Below are 25,840 nucleotides of genomic sequence, written 5' to 3'. Positions count from 1 at the left end.
TAGGGGTCTTCCCGGGCCCAGCCATCGCATCAAACTCTACAGCGACTCTGTTCCGAATGCCCGTGCCCTGACTCCATTTCACGGAGAAAAATTTGGAGCCCGGGGCCCAGGGGGCATGAGGGTGAGAGGGCAGCCCCCTCACCCTGCTTACAAGAGCTATTTGGGTTCACGTGGGGATGCCATGCCATCCGGAAGGGTGTCTCCCCACACAGACCTGGGCTCAAACTGACCCCAAACTAAAACTGTCCCCTAGCACAAGCCAAGACACCACAGTCAATCACGAAACTGTTGACTTGTCTTCTTTCCTGCTCAGCCTCTCGCCATGGTCCCTACGTCTCCCCGACACTGGGGAACAGAATGTGCTTGGCTGGAGACCTGGATGTCATAAATTGCGCTAATAACAGATTCTCGATCTGGAAAACAAAATAATAGAGGGCCTGGCCCTTCCTTTCGGCTCCTCTGACCCCCAACACTATTTCCTGCAAGGCCAGAAGAGAAAGCAATGCCCCTTTGGCCACAGTCGGAGAGGGAAATGGGTTCCACCACCCCAGGACCCCAGGGGCTCCCTTCTCCCCACCAGCCTCTCCAGTCATGGGCACAAAAACCAGGCCCCAAGGAGCGACTTCTCTCATTTCACTCAGCCTCACATTGACTAAGCACTTGCTAAGAGCCAAGCACAGTGTCCCTGTGTGCAAAGGCGCCCTGGCCCCCACTCACGGATGAGGGCTGCCTCTGGGCGTGGGGCAGCTGGGCCTGGAGGTCCTTGCTGAAGAGCAGGGGCTGGTGCAGCCCTCGGTACGCCCCGCAGGGAGGGCGACTCTCTACAGCGGGCGACCCTGAGCTGACTCTGTCCCCGTCCCCTGCCCTCGGAGAGAGGGTCAGGGGAGACATGGCCCAGGCGTGAGAAGGCGGAAACAAGACCAAACAGCCAGAAGCAGCCATCTTCACGAAGAGCAACAGTATAAAAGGCAAATCTGAATGTGCCTGGAGATGGATTATAAAACTGTTCAGCGTACTGGTTATATGCAAATTGCATGTAAATATGTACACGGACCTGAAGGAAATCCAAGGGTCACTGCTGCTCTCTCTGCCGCTCTCTCACTCGGGGCTACGAGGAAGCTGTCTGCCCAGCTGGCCAGGGCACCCCGACGACTGTCCCCGCCGCCTCTCCCGGCATCCCCTCCGCACCTCGTTCTCTTCTTGGCCTCACCTCACCTCACGGCCACCTGAGAAACCTGAGTGCGGAGAAGGAAGAGAAAATGGAGACGTGCCCACGCTGGGCACAGCCAAGGTGGCAAATGAGGGAGACAATGGTGGCCCCTGCCCAGGCAAACACCCTTCTGACCGGGTCTCGGGTGGGCTCCCTGGAATGTCAGGAGACCCAATGGGCTCCAGATATTCTTCAGTGCCCGCCCCCCCCCCCGCCCTTCCTATCGCCAAGTCCTCAAAACCAGTGGCAGGAGGCCAGGGGGCGCTGCGGCCAATCCCAGAGTGGTTCCACTGGCTCTGCTCAGGGCCACACACACCAGCGGAACAGCTGCCCCTGCACACCCACAGCCACCGAGGGACAAGGCAGCCCCACCGCCTGGACGCGTTCCCATCTCCAAATCTCAGTCTCCTCATCCACAAAATGGGCAGACCCTCTCGGCCCTTCCTGACTCGTGCTGGGAGGCACCCGAGGTGCGCCCTGGGGAGGGAGGCGCTGGGCCCAGTGCAGATGTGGGACTGCGGCGCAGGGTCTGGCTGCACATCTGGAGTTTGAAAGGACCAGGGTGGCCATCCTCACCCTCGCCTGACGGCTGCCACAGCAGCACAGCATTCTCGTTTCATCCCGGGTGGGTCCCGCTGGGCCTTCCCAAGTCGCAGATGGGAAAAGCGAGGTTCCTAGAGGCCAAGTGACAGGCCTGAGGACACACAAGCTGGAGGCAGACAGGGGCCTCGGTCTCCCACCGGCCCGCAAACACCAGCACTGCAGTCACAGGAAGATGCCAGGGGGCCCCTGGAGGGCTTCACCCCGTGGCAAAGGCAGGACGGGGGCCCCGCTGCCCGATGCATGGGGAGCAGCCCCTGAACTGGCATCCGTGCCCCAGCCACTTGCATCCGCTCCCTCCGCCTCGGGCCAGCAGGCCCCGTGCTGGCCCGGGGAGGCCAATGCCCGCTCCTCTGGTCCTGGGCTTCCCGCTGACTGGTCTACCCAGAGTCCATTGCCGGTTCGAAATCATGGAAGGAGGGAGACGCACAGTTGTTTCGATATTAGATAGAGAGACGGAGGCCCAGATAGAGAGACGGGTTCTGATGCGGGCAGGACCACACGGAGGGCCCCTCACAGCTCCCGTCTGCTGTGCACCCGGGCACGGCAGGACTTGGCACACCTTTCTCTCTAATACTCAGTCACCCGGCCCGGGGGGGGGGGGGGGGGGGCGGGATCACATTACACGCGGCTCAAAGAAATTAGGTAGATGGCCCAACACCGAGGTTCAAAATCCACAAGCTTCCAATCCAGAACTATCTGACCCTAAACTCAGTGATGTTTTCCCTAAACAATCCTGCTTCTCTACGAAGTGAAGACTCTTCCAGAGCGGTGAGACTGAATTTCTCATGATGCACTGGAGGGGGAGGCAGAGGAAAGACACTTAGTGACGACCAACATCGGCAGCTCACCCTGCAGCAAGCTGGGATGAGCCTAGACTTTCGCCTGCCCTGCAGGCCCTTCTCAGCCTCGCCCCGGCCATCCTTCCGGCTGTTGTCCTCACAAATCTATAATCCTATATAATAAAAGCCTAATCTGCAAACTGTCCCCTCGACCGAGAGTTCGACCAGGAGTTCGACCAAGGGGCCGGGCCGGCCAGCCAACTGCAGGAAGGGAGGCCCAGGCTGGCGGCAGCGGCAGGCAGACAGAGGAAGGGAGGCCCCAGCCGGCAGCCGGCAGCCGACAGCTGCTAGGGACCCTACCTGTGCACGAATTTCGTGCACAGGGCCTCTAGTATAGACATAAACATGTGCTCTGGGGGCTGGCTCACATGGTGCCCCTGCCTAGAAGGTCCATCCTCCATTCTTGACTGGAAAACTCCTACACCTCACTCAAAACCCAGTTCAAATGTTCCCTGCCTTCATAAATCACTCTCTGATAATCCTAGCAGAGTTGGGCCCTCGGACATCCTGGTCTCTAGTACTTGGCCGGAATGCAATTATTTCTTACCGTCTACTTCCCAGGCTTGGCTGCTCTCTGAGCCAGGGACAATACGGCCTAATCTTATGCAGTCCTTACTATAAACCAGGCACCACACCAGGCATCTCTTCACACTTCACCATCTCAACAGCCCCACTGGCAGCAACTACTCTCTCCCCCATGTTACAGACGAGAAAACCAGGACACGGAGTTTGTTACCTACAAAAGACCACACAGGCAGGCGGCTCCAGAATCTGCCAGGCTGTGCTGGCACTGTAATATTTTTCCCTGCCTCCCCCAATCCGAACACATGGTGGGTGCTCCGTAAAGGTTTGTACGGAGGGAGGAAGGTGCTGCCACACCCCAACCACCTGGAACCCCCCTTGGCCCAAGTCGCCCTACTTGTCGCCCCGCCTTCCATCACTACCCACATAGCTCCTGCCAAACCATCTCCTCCTCATTCTCTGGGTCTTTATGTTTCCTCCCCAAAGCAGCAGGTGCCTTCCCATCTCCCACCCTTTTCCTCCATGGGCACCCCCCGGGGGTGAGGAGTCCTGTAGGCCTTCCGATGGGAGACAGATGCACAGTGGCCTCGTGATGGGTGGGGCTGGGGGGCCGACTCCGCCGCCACCCCACCTTCCTGCACCCAGTCAGCACTGGTTTCACCTCGTCTCGGGCAAGAAAAAAACAAGCACCAAGGGACAGGGGGAGTCAGGAGGTCAGCCCCTGCCCCTCCCTCACCCCCAGCAGCCCCTGGCTGACCTGACCCCTGGTCTTGGGCTTGGAGGAGGGGGCTGCTCCCTGGGGCCAAGGGGGAGGAGACAAGAGGTCCTTTGTGTCTGCCTCGCTCCTGAGACACCTGTTCTCCCTCCTGCCTGCAGCCTCCCTCCCGGCCGCCTGTGTGCGGCCTTGTTTATCCTGCAGCCCTGGCAGCCAGGCCCAGCCTGCTTCCCGGTGGGGCTCCGGCAGCCCCTGCCAGCACCTGCCCAGTCCTGGCAGCCCTGGAGGCTGCCGGCCAAGCACAATCACCCTGCTGTTGACACAGTTGTTGATTTTAGGGAGGGGAGGAGAAAAGCAGCGAAGGCATTTAACGCCAGCCTGGTTAATTCGCAATTGGCCCTGGCAATCCTGCAACCGACCCTCCCACCCCTGCACCCTTTCCTAGGAGAGGCTTGGGCTTCCAGTACCTGGGCTGCTTGGGCCACACACCACACTGTGCCCAAGTCCCACTTGAACCCGCAGCACCACGCCAATGGCAGTCACCCCCCCCCCCAAAAAAATAATGCTCCCCCCTGTGCTGGCACACACAACTCACAGCTGAGCAAGGCCTCTGGGTGTCAGGAGCCCCTAGCCCAGGGGTGGGCAAACTTTTTGACTCGAGGGCCACAATGGGTTCTTGAACTGGACCGGAGGGCCGGAACAAAAGCACGGATGGAGTGTTTGTGTGAACTAATATAAATTCAAAGTAAACATCATTACATAAAAGGGTACGGTCTTTTTTTTTTTTTTAGTTTTATTCATTTCAAACAGGCCGGATCCAGCCCGCGGGCCATAGTTTGCCCACGGCTGCCCTAGCCACCCTGTTGTTGAATGTTCTACACTGACCCTCCCCCCCAAAGTCAGGATGAACAGGGGATCTGCCCTTAAAACCTTCTCTTCTGACTGGTTCTTGCCAAGCTATCTCCTGCTCATTCTCTAGGTCTTTATGTTTCCTCTTACAGGGAGCCTTCCCTGACTGCCCAAAGCTAGTTGTGGTGCCCCTCTTGGGCGCTCCCAGAAGCCCTCTACCCTGCACCTCCTCCTTCCCTTCACTTTTGTCAGTCAGTAGCCAACCGATTATTTACTTCTCTTTATCTTCCTCAAAACTGTGTAATGGCTAGGCTGGCCTCATAGCCCCGGTGTAGCGGGCACAGCCTGGAGGCAGGCGCTCCCGACACATATGCTGAGTGTATGGGTGAAGGGAGCAGGCCCCCACACGCCCCACCATCCATCCACTCCACCCCGCACCTTCCCGCTCTGTCAATCACCCCTTGGCCCAAGAAGGCCCGTGGCTGGCTAAAAGGCTCATGTGCTCAGGAGGTACCTGCTAATTTGTCACCAGGACATGAATCGAGGTTGGTAAACCCCAACCAGCGGAGTCAAGGGTCCTGAAGGGGAAGGGGTGGGTGAGTTTACATGACAGGAGAGGGAGAAGGAAGGAGACAGAGCAGACCCTTGGGTTGGAGACCAGCTAAAGGGCCGGCCGTCAGTCTTTCCCGCCCCGTCCTGAACCCCACCAGCCTTGACTGAGGAATCACAGGGCCCTTTGCACCTGTGGCCAACCGTCCAACTCCACAGGAAGGCGGTGACAGTCCAACTCTAGACCCTCTCTCTAAGCCGCCCAACACACTCGCACCCACGCTGGCACGCAAGCCCTCCCGTCAATTCTGGCTCCCAAGCTCTGCGTCAATCAACAGCCAAGAATCACCTCCAGATGGGGGTGGCATGTTGAGGAGAATGGCTCTCACTCAGGCCAGGTGGTGGAAAAGAAGGGGATTTACATTATGAAAACCATAGGTCCCAACCTCACACCTGTCAGACAGCTATCACCAAAAAGACAACCAATAACGAGTGTTATTGAGGATGTGGAGAAAAGAACCCTCCCACGCTGCCGGCGGGAATGTAAATGCGTGTAGCCACTATGGAAAACAATATGGAAGTTCCTCAAAAAATTAAAAATGGAACTACAGTATGACCCAGCAATTTCACTTCTGGGTATTTAGCCCCCAGAAACCAAAACGCTAACTTACAAAGACATGTGCACACACACTTACGTTCATTATTGCAGCACTTACTGTAGCCTAACTGCGGAAGCAACCTGGGTGCCCATCAATAGATGAATGGACAAAGATGTGGCACAAACACAATGGACTATTACTCAGCAATAAAAGAGAATGAAATTTCACCATTTGCTACACATGAATGGACCTAGAGGGCATTATACTAAGTGAGATAAGTCAGACAGAAAGACAAATACCTACCCAGCCGGTTTGGCTCAGTGGTGGAGCGTGACCTATGAACCAGGAGGTCACAGTTCAACTCCCAGTCAGGGCACATACCTGGGTTGCAGGCTCAATCCCCAGAGCGGGTCATACAGGAGGCAGCCAATCAATGATTCTCTCTGATCATTGATGTTTCCATCTCTCTCCCTCTCCCTTCCTCTCTGAAATTCATAATATACACATATATACACATTTAAAATAAATAAAATTTGCACACAAAAAAAGAAAAGAAAGACAAACACCTTATCTTTTCACTTTTATGGAGCGGGCAAAAGTAGGTTTACAGTTGTTTGTATGGAAAATAATACAATTAATAAGTAACACAAGAATAAACTCCGTGCTTCACATACTCACAACTGTAAACCTACTTTTGCCCACCCCACATGTAGACTCTAAAAAGCAAAATAAATGGATAAACAAACGAAACAGAAACTCACAGATACAGAGAACAAACTGATGGTTGCCAGAGAGAGGGGGGTTGGGTAGAAAAGGGGAAGAGGATTAAGAAGTACTAACTTCCAGTTATAATATAAGTCACGGGATGTAATGCAGAAGGAATAGAGTCAATTACATGATAAGTATGTATAATGACGGATGGTTCCTAGACTTCGTGGGGGACCGCTCTGTAGGGTATATAAATGTTGGTTCACTATCTTGTACACCAGAAACTAATATACTAGTGTGTGCTAACTATAATTAAAAATAATATTTACTACAAATTAAAGATCAACGACAACAAGAAACAACCATGAGTTGCATTAGAGCAACCATGAGAGCAATTGGCCCCCGGTGCTCTGAGCCAGTTCCAGCACGGCCGTCGAGAACAGCTGTGCCGCCTGGGCCTGGCACAACGCGAAGAGCCTCTCGCACCTGGGCTCATGCTCTGGCAGACAGCAGTCAAGTTCATCCCTTCACTTCCTCCGACACCAAAGAGCACGCTCTCCTGCTACATGCCTCTGCCCCGGGCCCGCTGGGACACAATTCCTTCCTCTGTCCTCTGACCCTGTTTCCTGGCGAGGGTCCGGGTGAGTGAAGGCTGAGCCCATCTCCCGAACCCCGGAACCAAGAGGAGAGGCCTCCCTCCCGGCCCCACCAGCCCCAGCCAGCAGAGCCCACAGCCCCCACCACTAACTCTTTCCCTACCACTCCTCACCCTGGCCCCTCACCCTGGCCAGACTCCCACACCACCCACTCCTGGTGTGAGGGTGGCCCTGGTTCCATGCTCACAGGACAGGAGGAGGACGCTGAGCTCAGAGACAGGAGGGAAGGAGGGTGCCTGCCCACTGCCTGCTGCTCTCCAGAGAGACTGGGGTGGAAACCCCAATTGTGGGGGGCCCAGAGGCTCCGGGGGACTGGCACTCAGCGAGGAGGGAGGCGAGGAGGGCCCCCCTTCTGGCTCCCAGCAGCAAGGCCCCACGGCTGCCTGGCTCTCTTTCTCTGCCCACTCTCCCCTTTCCTGCTTGGTCTCAGGTCCCCACTGTCTCCCTGGGGCTCTCAGAGACACTGCCTGTCCCCTAGGCGCCAGAGGGGGCTGACTGAGCCCCCACCTGCCACCTATACACACACATGCACGCACACCCTCTCCACCAGCCAAGAAAAAGGGAGCCAGGGCAAGCCAGAGAAATGGCCGGGGCTGGAGGGGCCCCTCCCTTCTTCTTTCAACAGCTCCCTATTCATTCCGACTCCCCTCACCCCACCTGCCTCTGAGGGCCTGGTTGTACCTGCACACGGGCTTCCTTCCAGCCCCTCCCACTAAGCTTTTATTCCCCCTTCCTTCCCCACCCACCGCGCCTCTCCAGGGACAGGCCCAGAACCAAAGCTCACAGGGCTGAGTGAATGGCTTCAGGCTCTCAACAGGGCGGTGAGGGGCAAGGTTAAGAGAGCGTCGCACCCCACACCCTGAAACAAAACTTCCCTCACTCTGCACTCTGAGGAGGGAGGGCACAGGACCTGCCTGTGTGGCCAGACTAGAGTTCAATTTTATTTAATCCTCACAGGAGGACATGGAGAGAGGGGGGCGCGGAGGGGGGAGGCTGGAGGGAGGTGAGAATCATCAATTGCGCCCTCTGTACGTGTCCCAACTGGGGATCGCACCCCAACCCAGGCATGTATCCTGACCCGGAATCAAAAGGGCAACCTTATGGTGCACAGGACAACACTCAACCGACTGGCCGCTGCAGCCGGGCCGGGCAAGAGTTAATTCTTTGGAGTCATGTGAGGTGAGCTTCAGCCAAGGCTTCTCTCCATTTCCTAGCTCCTCCCAGGTGCCAGGGCCAACGCAGGAGCCTGGAGGGCCTGGGTACCTGGGCCGCCCACCCCAGCTGAGCCCACCCTGGGGCCCACCCAACCGTCCCCTAAAGGAATCAGTCCAGGCTTACAGGGTTCCCCTCCTATTCCACCGTCACCGCTCCTGCCAGGGACCCCCTCTCTGCAGAGGATTCTGGCGTTGGTCGAGCCTCGACTCCTTTGGGTCTTCCAGGGAGTACACTGACGACTGCTTTTTCTGTCTCACTGTCCGTTCTAGATCTATTTCCAATTCTTTCCACCCTGATTACAAAAGTACAGCATTGTTGGACATTTGGAAACTATAGAAATAAGAACCTAAGTATGAGCCACAGTTTTTAAAAGAGAAGTCACCAAAGGCTGTGGGACCAGGGCAGGCCAGCCAGCTCCGGGAGTTGGGGGAGGGGGTCTGCTTTGCCAGTTTCACCCTGGCCACCCACCCTCATCTTGGGCTGAACCCCTTCAAATGGCCGAACCTGGGCCTCTGTGGCATCTACCTCTGCCCCAGCTCAGCACAGGGTCTGGGACAGCCAGGGGCACCTCTCGCCCTGCCAAGGAACTGGACCTAGCCCCAGGGTCCCCCACCCCCTAGTGGAGGGGCAGGAGGGGGCCGGATCAGGCCTTCAGGGAACCAGTTTTCACCCCATCCAGTTCCACAGGCTGCACATTCCATTCTGAGTCAAGCAGGGGCGGGGCTGGGGGAGTTGGGGGGGGGGAGCCGGGGGAGGAGCCCAGTCTGGCCTCCTCTGGGGCGGATCCCCCAGGGAGCTCGGGGCCTGGCAAGGATCACAGAGCTAAACCACCAGGGGAAGGAGGCCAAGGGTTCCTGCCCAGGCTGTGGCCCCCTCCCGGTCTCCTCTCCTCAAGTTTAAATACTGAAATGCACCCAACCGTGGACATCTCCCCAGAAGACACAGGGGGGGCAAGGTGGGCGGTAACTCTAAGCCCCTCCCCCCAAACCGGGCCACAACCCCCAGGCTGTTTATGGGGCTTTATGCCAAGGCCATTTAAATGCTAAGGCCACTTCTTTAGGGAGGGGAGTCGGAATGCTGTGGTGTGTCAAGGGCAAGGGGACCGGATTCCTAGTTCATGGCCGGCTCAGGCTTCCCGGTGACAAAAGCACCTGGGCAGCGATGCTATTTAGGAAAAAGGGGGGCCACTGGAGAGACTGTCCCCACTTCTTCCTGCCTCTCCTGTTCTATCCCATACACACCTCTCCCCCCACCTCCCTGCCCCCCAGCCCCATAAAAACATTTCTGGCTGGAACCTTCAACCTCTGGGTACAATTCTCAGCCCCTGTCCTCCTAGCTTGTCCCCAAGTGCACACAGCACATCCTGGGCTGCGTCCAGGCCTTGGGTTTGCCCACAGATGACCTTGGGAGGAGGCAGGGGAAGCCCCGGCCACTTCCTCCTCACCTCACAGCCTCTGTGAGGTCTAACCACTGTGCTGTCCTTCTCTGGGTTCACCCAAATCCTCCCTTACAGCACCTAGGAGAGCAAGGGGGCCCAGGCTCCCGGCCCCTCCCAACTACGGCAGGTCACCAACCAGAGGTGTGTCAGGGGCCAGAGCTGAGCAGATGGTAACTGCGCGGTTCCGAGCTGCGGGGGGCGGGGATGAAACCTTTCCCTGGGGGAGCCGCACGGGCCTCATCACCAGGAGGCTGGCGCACAGATGGTCCCGTGGGTTTCTGGGCCGGGTCCGTGGCACTCAGGCCGACCAGCACTCACTCCTCCCCTCTCCGCCCCACCCTCAGGAGGGAACTACCGCATCACCGCTGCTCAGAGAAAGCATTTGAATTTTTAAAGAAACTGCTATCTGTCAGAGCATGACCACAGAAGCTAGAGGAGGTTGACGGTGGCCCTATAACAAACCTCCCAACCAAGTCTTTCCAAGGAGCTGGGAGAAGGACCAAAGAGGAGGCACTCAAAATGGGGTTGCCCCAGCCCTGGCCGGGTAGCTCGGTTGGTTAGAGTGTCGTCCTGATAACCAAGGTTGCAGGTTCAATTCCTGTCAGGGCACATACAAGAATCGACCGATGAATGCGTGGAACAACAAATCGATGTTCCTCTCGCTCTCTTCCTCTACCTCCCCCCCCTCCTCTCTCTCTAAAATCAATTAATAAAATTTTTAAATTTCCACAATGGGGTCGCCCAGGCAAAGACTCCCATCCAGGGCACGTCTTCCTGTTTGGAAGGGAGATGGCAGGAGCCTTTACAGTGATCTTCATGAGCCCAGGTTCCCCGCCTGGCGACAGGCACTGTGACAGCCTACCTGACTAACACATCAGCTTCCAGAAAGGGGACCAGCAAAAGTTCCGGCAGGAGCGAGCCCTCTTAAGCAAACACCAAGCACAGAAATATTTCTCATTCAAAGCACGATTTGCTGTGGGCCTGGCCAGGCCTTCCCAGCACAGAGCCCTTTGCAAACACTCAGCTTTGCCCCTGAATGTGGCTGGGGGAGGGGCGCACGGGCACAGCTGCATTTCAATTCCACTTTTTCCAGAGGCATCAGCTTCAGCTTCCTAGTGACCTACTCAGGGGGCTCCCCCCAAAGGGCCAATCTCACAGCACCCCTAGAGAGGAGAAAACCTTTGCAGAATCAAGTGTAGCCCAAGCAAATACTTGTCTGGCAACAGCAAATTCCAGACCCATACCATTCATGGACCCCCTGCTGCAGATACTGACCAGACGTTCTAAGAGATAGGGATTCTCATTGTTATTGTCCCATTTCACAGATTGGCAAACCGAGGCTCAGAGATGTTATGTACTGCATGTACCCCACAGCCCTTTACACATCATGTTGCCCTGAATCTGCTAATAAAGTAGCAAAATATTCAGGAGGGGCCCCACGTCATCCCCCCCACCCCCCGCCCCCTGATCTCTACCAGGAGTTAAAATGGGGATAAGAATGTAGCTGAAATCTGAGTCATTTCCAAAGCCAAGGCAGCACTGGGAATGGTCCCACCTATAAAAGCAGTTCGGGACCATGGTAGAAGACTGGAAAAATCAACAGAAGATACAAAAGGAAGTAAAAACCACCATATGTCCAGTATCTAGAATTAACCGCTGTAAAAAGGCAGCCTTCTAGTTTTCTTTCTGCGTGCATCCTGCACGTGTGTATACATCCCATTACCTTCACGAAATCGGTACTATATTATAGTTTTATGCCGTTTTTTACCCTTTTCATTATATAGTTTTCAGTGTATAAACTAAGCTTTTTTTAACGACGCTTTTTGGTTTGGGTTTGGCGAGAGGGGGTATAGTTGATACATGCACACGGTACTACAGTCAGAAAGGACAAAAGCGTCTCCGGCGAGAACACCATCTTTCCTCCATCCATCCCTCAGCCACCACTTCCCTCCCCTGGGGCAACTCTGATGACCATTACTTGTGTACCAACCAACCTTTTAAAACCATAAATCGGACCCTGTCACTCCCCTCTCCAATGGCCTCCATCGCCCTGGCCATAAAACGCAGGCTCCTCACCAGTCAGTCCTACCAGGTCCCAGTGACCAGGCTCCGCACCCCTCTGATTTCTCCAGCCCCCCTCCGGCCACACTGCTGTTGCAAACCCAGTTCTGGCCTCAACAATTTCTCATTGGCTTCCTTCCTTTTTGTGCCACTGGCTCCTTCTCATACTTTAGGCCTCCACTGAGCTGTCCTCTCCCCAGGGCGGCTCTCACTGGCTTCCCCAAGTAGGGCCACCCCTGCCCACCCCCCACACATATGTTCTCTATCCTATCACCCTGCTGTGTTTCTTTCACATCACATAGGACCTAATATTGTCTTGGTTACTTATTTCAAATCATTGCCTGTCACCTCCCACTAGAAAGAAGTCTCCCTGAAGGTGGGCACACCACCCGACTTCACCCCTGGAGCCCTGCTGGCACGTGTGGGTGTTCAACAAATCTCTGTTAAAGGAATGAATGGGGATGACTGCATTGGCTGATTCTCCTCACTGGACTCCCACTTGCAGGATCTCCAAGCACCAATCACCGATCACCTGGCCATCCTCCCTCATGCCTGGGGTGGGAGTCGGAGGGTCAGAGGAAGGAGAGAAAGCCCATTGTATGAGACAGCGTGGGTGGCCAGCAGCTGCCTGCTCTTCCCTCGTCCCCAGCTCAGAGTCCAGAATCCCAGGAGCTGTGACAAACCCAAATTCCTAGAAAATACTCTCTATGCAAGTGGAGAGTGGGAGGTGAAACTGTGGCCCATCGTGTACCCAAAATCCCATACCCATTCCACCCGGGCCGCTGGGATAGTCCAGGCTCCCAAGTGAGACCCGGCAACAGGCAACACAGACGCTGCCTTCCCCAGGCCCAGCCCAGCTCGGCCCGGCCCACCTGCCTCTTCCCCCGGGCCCTACACACCTGGGCTCCTCTCTCTGGAAAGTCACCCAACCCCAGAGACACAAATGCATATCCAATCCATGAGCCAGCAGCCCAGGCCCTGCACTCAGGGGGCACCCTGTGGAGGCACTTCCTTCCTGGGGCCTGATTTCCACTGAGAACCCTGCAGTTGGGCCAAGATTGATTTTTTTTAAAAGGAGGGAACTGCCCTAACTGGTTTGGCTCAGTGGCTAGAGCATCAGCCTGCGGACTGAAGGGTCCCAGGTTCGATTCCAGTCAAGGGCATGTACCTTGTTTGCGGGCACATCGCCAGTGGGGCATGTGCAGGGGGCAGCTGATCGATGTCTCTCTCTCATCGATGTTTCTAACTCTCTACCCCTCTCCCTTCCTCTCTGTAAAAAATCAATAAAAATGTATTTAAAAAAAATAAAGGAGGGAACGAAGTACCTTTCATAAAAATTGTGAAGGAAGAGAGGGAGGGATGAAGGGGGGGGGGGCAAGAAAGAAAAGTTAAAAGACTGAACAAGATGGAACTGGAAAAGGAGTAAGGGAGGATTTAACCAGCTGAAAACGGGAAAGGGTGGGAAGTGTGAGGTTTCTTCCTTTTCAGAAGTGGACAATTATTATAATTGATTAAATGAGCACAATCCAGAAGCGCTCTCTGGGCTCTGTACAAAGTCAGGTTAGTAATAACGACAAGAACAGCTAACATTTCCCCAGCACTTACTACGTGCCAGGCACTGTTTGCTTTATCAAGGCTTTTAATCCTCAAGACAACCCTATGGAGTAGGTCCTGTTCCTATTAAACCCATTTTACAGACAAGCAAAGTGAGGCACAGAGTACTGTACTCAGGTCAGATTGCTCAAGATCCTGTTGCCAGTGGCAATACCTAGGGGCTCTACTCCAGAGCCTTGGTTCTCAACCACTAAGCTATCCTGGCTGTCAGTGGTACAGTCAGAGGGGTGCCGGCCCTCCTGCAGTTCCTGCCTTGCAAACCACTATTCTCTTTTAATTTTCCTTTCAAACCACTATTCTTTAACTAATTATTGGATACCCATCTCAAGGCTGTGTGCATAACGCTGCCCATCAGGCATGAGGGCAAATCTAGGAAAGTTAAAGGACTCGCCCAGGCTCGCGCTGGCGGGGAATTAGGTCCCTCATGTCCTGAATCCCGGCATCTGCAGCGCCGCCTCCGAAGGGAGCGGGTGGAAGCCAGGGTCCCTGGAAACGCACCCCAGGCAGCAGCATCTTTCTGCCGGCTTTCGCCAGACCCTTCACCAGCGCCGAGGCGCCCCGCCCGGAAATTCCCACAGAATCCAACAAACTTCCCAGGAAAACTCCCCGGCTTCCTCCTAGCCCGTCCCGGAGGCGGCTGCCAAGAGCGCCGCTGGAGTCCTTGCAGCTGCCGTCCACCCGCGGGCGGGAGCCGCCGCTCGTGCGCTGGGGTCCTCCCGGGAAGGTCGGGGCTGAAGTTCAAAATTCACTTCCCGCCCAGGCACAGCTCGCGGCCCCGCCCGGGGCTCTCCGGCCCCCCCACGACCCGGCCACCCCCCACTCCCCCCCCCGCCCCAGCGCCAGATCAGTAACGAAGCAGCTGCCGCGCTGGGTCCCGCAGCTGGAGACCCCGCGGGCGATCCCCGCGCGTCTCGGGACTCGAAGCAGCATGTGTGCGCGCGTGTGAAGCAGAGGGAGACAGAGAGAGAGAGAGAGAGAGAGAGAGAGAGAGAGAGAGAGAGAGAGAGAGAGAGAGAGAGAGAGAGAGAGAGAGAGAGAGAGAGAATGTGTGTGTGTTTACGTACCGAACGCGCGGGTGGGAAAACAATGGCGAACTGCTGGGAACAGTGACCGCCCCCACCCCCACCTCTCCACCCCCCGCACGATCTCTCTGACGGTGAAACCGGGAAGAAAAGGTTCACCTACGACCATCTCCAGGCGGGAGGTGGGGGTCGTAGGAAGAAGACGAGGTGGGAGGCGGGAGGCGGGAGGTGGGAAGCGGGAGGGGTGAGACAGGAGCAGCGGCGCAGAAAACAAACAGGATGCAGCGCCCGGCTGGTCGGCGGGGGAGCCGACCTGGAGGGTGGGAAGGGTGGCTCTGGCGGGAGCCCCGCACCCCACACACAGGGCGGGGCGGGGGACCTCGTCTCGGCGCCGGCCCCGGAGTCCCACTCGGGGCGCTCCCAGGTCGCCCCGGCTTCCTGCTGGGAAGTCCTTGAACTGGGCGAGCGGACAGGATGCTGTGAAAGACCTGGTGCCGCTCGGCCGGGCGCGGGCGCGGGGACCCCGCCAGCGCGGCTCGCGCGGGGCGCACAGGCACCGACCCGCGGCCTCGCCGGGCGGCCCCCCTCTCCACGACCACCCCGCCTCTCCCCGCGAGGAGCCCCCGCCGGCCGGCGCTGCTGGGGTCGGCAGGGGATCCGTCCTTCCTGGGAAACTTTGCAAAGGATGGAAACTCGCAGGGATGAGAGCCGCGTGTGCCCAGAACCGTGGGGGCGCGAGTGTCAAACTTCCGCGGGCGGGAGGGGGCGCGAGGGGAGCACTTACTACTCAGCCGGGCGCCGCGCTCCGGGCTCCGGGCTCCGGGCTCCGCGCTGCCGCTGCCGCTGCCGCTGCTGCTGCTGCTCCGCCGTCGTCCTGCGCCGCAGCCCGGCTTCCCGCTCACATGCCCCGCCGCGCAGCGGCCGGCGCGGGGCTGGGAGGGGCACGCCCCCCGCCGTCGGCCGGCGACTCGCTCCGGACTCCGGGCCGACCGGGTGCGCGCCCAGCGGCCGGCTGCGTCCGGGCGGGGCTCCCCGCCGGCCAGGCCGCTCTCCGCCCTCTGCCCTCTGCCCTCTGCCCTGCGCTGCGGCCGCCTTCCTGCCCCGGACTCGCCCGGACGCGGCGCCGGCCCGCCGCCCGGCTCCTCGGCTCTCCGGCTCCCCGGCTCTCCGGCTCTCCGGCTCTCCGGCCCCGCGCCCGGGCTCAGTCCCGGACGAGCCTCCGCGCTGACCGCTGCGCCGGCCTCAGCCCGGCCCGCCGCTCCGGGCGGCGCCGGCACCCGCACCCGCACTTCACTCCCGAGCGGGACCGGGAGCCGGGCGCTCGCAGCTCGCGGCGCGGCGACTCCACAGCCTAAGAGGAGAAAGAGGGAGGGAGACACGGCGGGCAAGGGGAGGAGGAGGGAGGAAGGGTGGGGAGACGGAGGAGGGAGGGACAGAGAGTTCCCTCCTCCTCCCTGCAGCCAGGTCCATCCTGGCATCAACAGCTGGAAACCTCTGGTGGAGAGGGGAGAGCTGAGCTCCTGCGCGGCGGGGGCGGATGGGGGCGGAGAGAATATTAAAAAGACGGGGATCCTGCCGACTCCCACGGCCGGGAATGAGGGTCCTACAGAAACTCTTAGCTCCTTAGGGCAGGCCCCCAGAAGTTGTCCAGCCAACTCCCAGCGCCCTAACCCTTTCAGGCGGATAAACTCGATGTAGGGTTTTTAAAACCCCCATTTCACAATCTCCCTTAGGAACCTGATCCCTCCGGCAGCTGGACAGCTGCCTGATGCTTCAGCCCAGTCCCCAGTCCTAAACCAGCCCTTGGCGTGTTTCCTGACCTGTTCTTAGGGGAGTGGATTCCTGTAATTCAGTGTTCTTGTCTGGTTGTTTTTGTTTGTTTGTTTGTTTGTTTGTTTTTGAATTATTGATTTCAGAGAGGAAGGAAGAGGGAGAGAGAGAGAAACATCCATGATGAGAGAGAATCATTGGATCGGCCGCATCCTGCACGCCCCCTACTGGGGATTGAGCCCACAACCCGAGCCTGTGCCCCTGATGGAATCGAACCCAGAACCTTCCAGTCCGCAGTCCAACGCTCTACCCACTGAGCCAAACCAGCTAGGGCTCAATGTATATTTTAAAAAACCTATAGTATGCCTGGCCCAGCTGGGTGCAGAGGACGCCAGGATGAATGACAGTGCCCTGTCTGGATTCCCACTTTGTGAGCACCTGGGCGTGGAGCCCGGTCAGCATCTTCCAGGGAAAGTGTCGTGTGAGCTGGGTCTTGGGAGGACCTGTGGGAGCAGAGCAGGCTAAAGGAGTGGCCGTCGTGGAGCTGCAAATAATGTGCCCCCGGTGTAGGTGATGAGGGTCTCGCAAGTGATGGTCCGCTGGCCACATAGACCTACTGAGGGCGTGAGATTTCATCATTCCCCATCGCCTTCGTTGGCTAACTCTTTCCACTCAACTTTTCGTTCCCGGTGTAGATATCAACTCCTCCGGGAGCCTTTCTTGACGGGCCAATCTGCGTCAGGTACCCCGTCTGTATAGGGGTTCCAGAGGCCCCCAGTCACAGTGTGAAAACAGTCCGTTTGTCTGTCACCCCCCACTGGACTGTAAGCTCCACAAGGGCAGGGATGTGTCCAGGGGTTGGCAAAGAGCAGGCCCTTGAAAAGTACTTGCTGCCCAGCCGGCGTGGCTCAGGGGTTGAGCATCGACCTATGAAGCAGGAGGTCAGGATCGATTTCAGGGCAATGCCCAGATTGCAGGCTTGATCCCCAGTGGGGGGCATGCAGGAGGCAGCTAATCAATGATTCTCTCATCATTGCTGTCCTCCCTTTCTCTCTCTCTCCTTTCCTCTCTGAAATCAATAAAAATAATATTTTTAAAAAATACTTGTTGATCATTTGGTTGATTGAAGGGAGTGGGGAGTCAGTGAGGGATTCTAAGCAGGGTCTCCGCTGAGATCATCTAGCCGGAGACAGGGAGGCCAGCGGCCAGACAAGGGCAATCACCACCAGACCGGCTTGGGCTGAGTTAGGGGGAGGGAAGACGGGAAGGAAGAAACAGATGGCGATAAGAAGGTAAGAGAAGTCGGTATTAACTCATCACAGCCTGGCTTTTGGTGACTGTGGATGAAGCCATCTCAGACACCATGAGAGTTACCCAGGTGCCACCAGCCAGCATGCCTGTGCTTGCCATATTCTTGGATGTTTTTCTCTGGCTCCTGATCAAGCTTCCATGGGCAGCTTCACTGTGGGCCCGACCTGTAGCTGTCCTTAGCCACGGCAATCAGAGAGGAAGAGCAGGGAGGTGGGAGGTGGGAGGTGGGAGGTGGGCTGTCCTCTCTCCAACAACCCCCCCCTCCTCCATCCATATTTCCCTTCACAGGTGTCTACTCTTCCCAGGCGCTGCCACTAACTTGCGATATTTTTAGTATCTGCCTACTATGTCTTCTGTGTGGAGCTGCTTTCATGCACAGTACCTACTTGTACCTTATCCTGATTCTGTGAGTTTGGTATCATTATCCCATTTTAAGGATGAGAAAAATGAAGCTCAAGGTCATTACCAATAGGAGGTGGGAGGAAGTTACCTGACTCTGAAGATTCTAGATCTTTCTATACTATTATACCATTTCCTAGGAACACCCATCACATTTACACCATGTAACCCAGCTGACCACTCCCTCCTTGAAACACTTCACAACTTCACTCTCCCCTGAATGTCTTCTGGGCTCCCTGGCTGCCTCTCTCAGCCCGCCTTACTTCTATTCCTTCCGCTACCCTTGTCTCCAAGTGGGTGTTTCCTGCGGGTTCTCTCCTGGGCCATGTTTTCCTCTCTCTGTACCTTCTCTCCCTCGGTGAAATTTTATTCGTTTCCATAGTTTTCAATAACAACTATATGTTGATTATTCTCTCGATTTTTTATTTAAACCATTACATCTGTTTAATGTATTTCAGACTCGCTCATCCAACCACACACTTGACAGTTCTACCCAAGGATCTCACAGACACCCTAAGCGTCACCTGTTCAAAATTAAACCTTTAGCTCCTACTCCCAAGCCTGCTAACACACTGCGCCATCTGCCCCATCTCAGTAAGAGGTCCCGAACCGTGACCTACCCAGTGACTGAGGCCTAAAACCTAAGACTCATCCCTGATTCCTCCTTTTCCATCTAATCAAATTAGTGCCGAGGATCTATCTCTGAAAATACGTACCGATCCATCCACTTCCCTTTCCTCGCTGTCCCCACCCTGGCCCGGGCCTTCATCATCTCTCAGCTGGACTCCCACAGCCTCACTGCCTCTCAGAGCTGAGACCACCTGCAGCCGCATAATTTAACGAAGACTGTTTCCATCCACATGACTTTAATATTTGTTCCAGAAATTTCTTGTCCGGGAAGATAAGACTGTAAACCAGTAAATAACTTCATTATTTGCTTCAGAAACTTCCTGAAAATCCATTTATCTGAACAATAGACTGCTCCCACAGCCCCCTCCTCGGATAATAGTTTGCTTAACCTGGCAAACCTCTGGCTTATCGAACCATTGTTTATTCTTCAAGATCCTTCCCGCGCTGTGTCCAATCCTACACTGTTATCTCACACATTTTGCCCAGTCTCAATCAGATCTTCCATATTGAAAATCTGCCTTCAACTAGGCTTCAAACCCTGTAAGCACCTCTTCACCTGGGGAGCACCCCCCACCCTGCTCTTCACAGAGCTGGCTCCTCTTCATCCTCTGCTCTCAACACACATGTGCCCTCACCTGTCCTCCTCCCCATCTGCAACCATCCTCTCCCCCTTCTGTCCTCCTCGGGCCCTGCTTCCTTCATAACACTTAGCACGCAGTTGGGACTTATTTCCTCCGTTTTCTTGTCTTTTTTTCTCTCTCCCCTTTATTATTATTTTTCTAATATATTTTATTGATTTTTTTACAGAGAGGAAGGGAGAGGGATAGAGAGTCAGAAACATCGATGAGAAAGAAACATCCATCGGCTGCCTCCTGCACACCCCCCACTGGGGATGTGCCCGTAACCAAGGTACATGCCCTTGACCGGAATCGAACCTGGGACTCTTCAGTCCACAGGCCGACGCTCTATCCACTGAGCCAAACCAGTCAGGGCCTCTCTCCCCTGTAGACTGTATGTAGGTTCTGTGAGGGAAGAACCTTGCCTGCTCTAATTTCCATTTAATTTCCAGAGGACAGTTAGTCCTCACTTAATGATGTCAGTAGATCCTTGGACTTCAGGAAAAATGAGGTGTAGAAGCCAGTTACCATAAGCCAATTGACATAAAGAAGAGTTAAGTCCCTAGGGCATCTCAACAACCTTATAAGCAAATGATGTTATCTGAGGGCCTGCTGTAGATGCTCACAAAATATTTGCTGAAGGAATGACTTTGATTGGCTTCAGTGAGTCTCCTTTCCTGTGGCTGCCAAGCCTGATCCTCAGACATTGATGGGGGCTGCGGTGCCCAGGGTTCTGGGGTTCCCCACACTTTTTTAACCTCTGAAGTTAGAGATCAGGTGTAAAATGCAAATTCTCTTGGGAGGAGTAATACAAGGATTAAATTCACAAAATGGTGTGAATTGCTTTCCTGGGTGTTCCAGGAGCCGGGTGAGGGCCAGAAGGCTGAGAGGCTGGGAGCTGAGGAGTTGGGAGAAGGACAGTCTTGTCTCACGGCTTTGCCTGAAGGCCTTCCGGCTCCCTCTCCCCTGCCCCCCCTCGCTCTCACCTAACCCAGAGCCATGCTGTCTGTGACATGGAGAGGAGGGAACTTCAGGTCAGGTCAGGTCAGGCCAGGGTAGGCCAGCCTAGTGGAGCTTGTTTGGGTAGCAACTCTTCATCCTACTGCCTGAGGAAGTGGATTTTTTTAATTTTTATTTTAAATATATTTTTATTGATTTCAGAGAGGAAGGGAGAGGGAGCGAGAAATAGAAACATCAATGAGGAGAGAGAATCATTGATCGGCTGCCTCCTGCACACCCCACACTGGGGATGGAGCCCACAACCTGGGCATGTGCCCTGACCGGGAATCGAGCCGTGACCGCCTGGCTCATAGGTCGATGCTCTCTGTGAATTATCAGTAGTCCCAAACGCTGGGAGGAAAGATGGGCTGCATATCTTACCTGGAAATGGGCGCAGTGCAAAGACACACACACACACACACACACACACACACACACACACACACGTGTGCATACACACAATGGCTGTTTTTCTTTTCTCTTCCCATTCTCTCCTGTCCTTTCCCATAGAGGGGGGTGGGCACTGAGGCAGAGAGGTAAAGAGGTGAAGAGGTGTTCCCTTGCCAGAAGCCTGGGCAATTTAAAAAACCCTGGCTGCCTCCTCTCTCCTCTTCACCTCCACCCCCACCACCTGGCTATGTGCCCCACCCCCACCACCCAACTTTTGTTCTTAACCCTCTTTCCGGTCTTGAGGAGGCCTAGATCCTCATCCTGGGAGGGACTGGCAACAATTAACAAAGGCACCATGGAGAAAAGACAATTAACAATCCAGAAAAGAGGGGAAAGAGAGGCTTTGTTCTGGTCTCCATGGCAACGATGGTGGGGAGAAAGGGGAGGAGGAGGAGGAGGAGGAGGAGGAGGAGGAGGAGGAGGAGGAGGAGGAGGAGGAGGAGGAGGAGGAAAGGGCCATCCAGAGAAGCTGATACTTTCACTTTCCTTTTATCCTTCCTCTCCGGCCATGTGGGAGACAGACTGAGGGGATCTTGAAGAGAGCAAGGCTGGGACAGGCCAAGTCTGCCAGCTGCACATGAGAGATGGGTGACCCTAAGGTTCATGCCCTAGCTAAAGCCCCGCGGGAATTAAGGCGAGCGAGAGGGCCTTGGGGCCTCCGTGAAAGGCATCCTCCCCTTTCTCCTCCTGCTCTGAAGAGCTTGTCTTGTGCCAAACTGTATCCAGAGCCTCTGCCCTGGACAGCTCATGGGCAAGAGGCGCTTGGGTGGCTGTGGCTCCTTCCTCATCGCAGCACAGTGGGAAGTGGAGTCGGGGTCGGACGGCCACCACAAGTTGCAGGGCCCGCGGCAACATGACACATAGCGCCCCTTGTTCCAAAATGTTTACAAATTCAAGATGGCGACAGCAGAGCATTCAATCAAGCTCAGGGCTCTTCTGAGCACAGGGCCTCATTCAACTGCGCAGGCTGAGCTATGAAGCCAGCTCTGTCAGAAGGCAACTCGGGCCTGGGCTCTGTCTGCCCAGTGTGTGTGTGTGTGTGTGTGTGTGTGTGTGTGTGTGTGTGTGTGAGAGAGAGAGAGAGAGAGAGAGAGAGAGAGAGAGAGAGAGAGAGAGAGAGAGAGACAAGAACACTTATCCTGGGGGGAAGTCTTTCCTTCCTAGGTTTCCATTTCTGCAACTACTAACTAGGAGGCTGAGCGAGGTGACCTCGGCCCTGCTTCTCCCACGGCTCTGCGCTTCCCGCACACAGCTCTGAGCTCCGCCTTTGGAGCAGGAGAGGAACCAAGTCCAGAAAGTTCACGCCCGCCCGCGAGCCCGCTCTCCCAGGCTTCCCTGTTCGGAAAAGGCTGGAGACAGTGACGTGGATACGGAGCTCCTCATCGCCACGAGCGATCGTGCCGTCCGTGTGGGGGGAGCTAGAGGGCACCTTGGACTCCACAGGTGCTTCCAGCAGCCAAAGCAGAAGGTCTCTGGCCTGAGAAGCCGAGGGCACCAGCTCAGCCTCCCGAGCGAGCCTCTCCCTGAGCCGCAGGACACCGGCTGCTGGGATGTTCCTGGCGCCCAGCAGCCCTAACATCACGAGAGAAAACGGGTGAGGGGTCCCGGAGCCTTATTCTCGGGCTCAGCAGGACAGCCCTGTGTGGTTCCAAGTGAAATGAAGAATATTAATCAGAAACTAAAATCAAGGGGGGGGCGGGGGCGGAAGTCAGTTGTGTCAGAGGCCCCAAACCAGGCAAGCGGTCAAAGGTCCTACCCTTTGTCTTCATCTCTCTGCCTGGAGGGTCTCCCCCGAGGGGCTCCGGGCAGGGATGGATTGCATCCACCATCCTCCCCAGATGCCTTTGTCCTAACTCGGCTTTACCGAGGTAATGACGTTGGAATGGTCTCTTTAGGGTGGGTGCTCATCCACTGTCCTTAAAGAGGAGGGAATGTGCACACAGACACAAGCAGAAGGAACACATATGGAAGGAACGCATATGGAAGACAGCCATCTGCAAGTCCAGGAGAGAGGCCTGGGCAAGACCTTTCCCTCGTGGCGCTCAGGGGAACCAGCCCTGCCCACACCTCGATCGATCGTGGACTCAGTCCTCAGAACGGTGAGGCAGTACCTGGCTGCTGGCTCAGCCCCCGGTCGGTGGTACTTGGCTAGGGCAGCTCTAGCAGATTAAGGTGGATGCTTAGAGGCTGGGAGGTCAGCATAACCTGGAGGCTGCCTGGACTCCAAAAACACGTCTGCACGAGGGGCAGGCTCAGGTACTGGCAAGGCAGCATTATTTTAACTGGAAGCAAACTGACTCTGTGACACTGCTCCCCATAGCCATTCTTTTAAATTTTTTATTTCTTGTGGTTTTGGTTTAACACACTTTATTATTTTAATCCCTTTAGTCTTTTATTTTTCTGGCTTTAATGACTTCACTTATCTCAGTCATTTTTTAATCTCTGTTTTGTCTTTCTTCTAGCTATTTTATATTCTCTCATCTTATCTCCTAGATTTATTGTTATTGTATTCTCTTTTTATTCTCCGTCTTTTATTTCTAACCTTTGCCTTATTGTGTCTTTGTTTTATCTTTTCATTTCTTTTAAGTTTATTTGGTTTATTTTTAGGTCATATTATCATTTGCCTGCTGCCTTTTTTTTTTTAACGGTTTTAACCATCTTTTTATTTCTTCTTAGTTTATTTCATCTTTTTATTGTCTGTTGTATTATCTTCCACATTTTACTGTTTTCGATGCCCTCAGCTTATTAAATGCAGAGGCTGGAAACACGGCCCTCAGGGGAGAGCTGTGAGGCTAGCCCAGGCCCGGGCTGAGGAGGCTGGGGGCTCCGCCTGCTCAGCTCGCCCTTCAGCACCTCCCGGTAGCTGTCCTATCCTCCAAGGCTGGCCCCTCCCGGCTAAAAGAATTAATCTGTGCAATATAGGAGACCTTGGGATAAAATTCTCTCAGGAAGACACCAGGTTTGCTTAGAGCGATAACACATTAGAACGGCCGGAAGAGCCTGGCTTTCTCACACCATTTGCCATCACACTGCTCTTTGTGCATTACGTCATCTAAAATTCACCACCATTAGACAGTAGACCAAGGCTACAAAGAAATCATACTGCCTGTCAGGGTGGGAGTGCTGGGTAGGAAATTTCACTTCGGGAAGGACTTTCAACATACCTTCTGAGGTTTAATTTTAATGAGAAACCAAGCGTTTTGTTTTGTTTTTTGTTTTTATGTTTTCGTTGATTTGAGAGAGAGAGGAAGGGAGAGGCAGAGAGAGAGAGAAACATCAATGTGAGAGAAACATTGATTGGCTGCCTCCTGCACAGCCACCGCCAGGGATTGAGCCTGCAACCTGGGCATGTGCCCAGACCGGGAATCCAACCAGGGACCGGTTGGTGCACGGGACAATGTTCAACCAACTGAGCCACACTGGCCAGGGCAAAACCAAGGTGTCTCGATCCTTGCAACAAAAATCCTTGGGAAGAAGCACAAGGAGGGTCTTCTGGAACTCTTAAATCCAGCTGCCTCTCAGTCATTTCTTCACTTGATAAACATTTAGTAAGAACCTGCTCTATGCCATGGACTGTGCCAGACAATGACAGTGAAGTGAAGAGCAAAAGCAGCGAGGGTCCTTCCTGTCATAAAGTTTAAAGTCTAACGAAGGGGGATTTGCCTGACTATGGCTGATCTCCTTGGCCTTCCTTTCTGACAGCATTACAGGAGGTTATGACGTCAGAGGCTGCTAGCTGCCCCCCAGTTTTTCCCTTGTAGAGTAATACAGGTTTTAGCTTCGAAAATGACAGCCAATCATTCTTCCCATTCTGTCATTTCCCCTTCTGCCGGCTGGGATGTGAGCATGCTGGCAGGAGCTGGCAGGAGCTGTCATAGCCCTCCCAGGCCCTGAGATGAAAGAAGGCGTTGCAAAGGGAGTCTGGGCCTCTGATACGATGGAGCCCCCTAAAGCTTTGCACTGCTTATCCTTGGACAATTATAGGAAAGACTAATAACCTGCTATCTTCCATAAGCGGCTGTGACGCTGGCCTTTGCTGCAGCAGCTGAATCCGTTCTCTTTAGCATGTCGGCCTCCCCTAAAATTTTCTCTTATTTTGAGGTGAGTCTGGAATCATATCTTTCCAAAAACTTATAGAGAATTAGATATATCCCTACTGGGTTACTCCTGGAGGCAAGAACGAGAGTCCTTCCTAGTCACCAGGCTGCATGAGGATGGGGATCTGCTTAGTTCATGGTTGGCCCTCTGAGTCCGTCCCGGCCTCCCACTGTGTCCCATTCTCCCGAGTCCTGGAAAAGTAGTCTAGCGCTCGTTCCAACTTCAGATATCTTTTTCATGACAAAATGTTTTGCAAGCTGAAGAATCTATTCTGTTAAAAAGAACTATTTCACCAGTGGAATCGACACCAATAACTATACTGACCCCACCCTCCTTCCGACAATGCGATTCCTCTCCAATTTCTACTACTGACTTAGAACTCCAAGTTGGCCCTTAAAATGTTTACTTCCCAGCTCTCCAGTCACATTTTCAGTCACTTCTTCAGTGGTTGGTGCTTCCTTCCATCAGCCCTGCCCCTCTGCAGACAGAAGCTGTTGTGGAACTCTGAGGATTCCTCCTCCAGTGCAAACTGTAGAATCCAAGCACTGTGAATTTAGCCTTGCATTTACTCAGTCAGGTGACAGCAGTCTGCTTGAGCTGTCATAACAAGATACCATAGACTGGGTGGCTTAAACAACAGAAATTTATTTCTCATAGTTCTGGAGGCCAGAAGTCCAAGACCAAGGTGCCAGCCAATTGGATTCCTCAGGAGGGGTCACTTCCGGGCTGGTAGATGGCCAGCTTCTCCCTGTATCCTCACATGGTGAAGAGAGAGCACTCTCAGCTATATAAGGACACCAATTCCATCACTGGAGCCCCACTTTTGTAACCTCATCTAAACCTAATTATCTCCCCAGAGTCCCACTTCCACATACTATTGCATTGGGGGTTAAGGCTTCAACATATAAATTGGGGGGGACATAGACATTCAGTCCATAACACCCCTCATCCCCACTCCCCTCTATC

At 54.9% G+C, this 25,840-nt stretch overlaps 1 protein-coding gene and 1 long non-coding RNA gene across 3 annotated transcripts in view; both read right to left on the bottom strand.

Moving 5' to 3' along the window:
- Positions 1–15,743, bottom strand: part of SOX13 (SRY-box transcription factor 13) — a 47,442-nt gene extending 31,699 nt beyond the window's left edge. The window contains exons 1-2 of one of the 2 annotated variants that reach the window (XM_059674876.1): positions 15,385–15,743; positions 1,055–1,235 (exon numbers count right to left, since the gene is read on the bottom strand). The gene's annotated coding sequence lies outside the window, so the exon portion shown is untranslated. The remainder of the gene's footprint in view (positions 1–1,054; positions 1,236–15,384) is intronic. The other variant, XM_059674875.1, reaches the window with a different exon arrangement.
- Positions 1–25,840, bottom strand: part of LOC132221127 (uncharacterized) — a 126,316-nt gene that overhangs the window by 36,100 nt on the left and 64,376 nt on the right. The window lies entirely within an intron of this gene.

Source organism: Myotis daubentonii, chromosome 18 (genome assembly GCF_963259705.1).
Source record: "Myotis daubentonii chromosome 18, mMyoDau2.1, whole genome shotgun sequence".
In the NCBI taxonomy this organism is placed as follows: domain Eukaryota; kingdom Metazoa; phylum Chordata; class Mammalia; order Chiroptera; family Vespertilionidae; genus Myotis; species Myotis daubentonii.
Note: the sequence above shows the minus strand (reverse complement) of the source record. Positions and strands in the feature narration are given on the sequence as shown.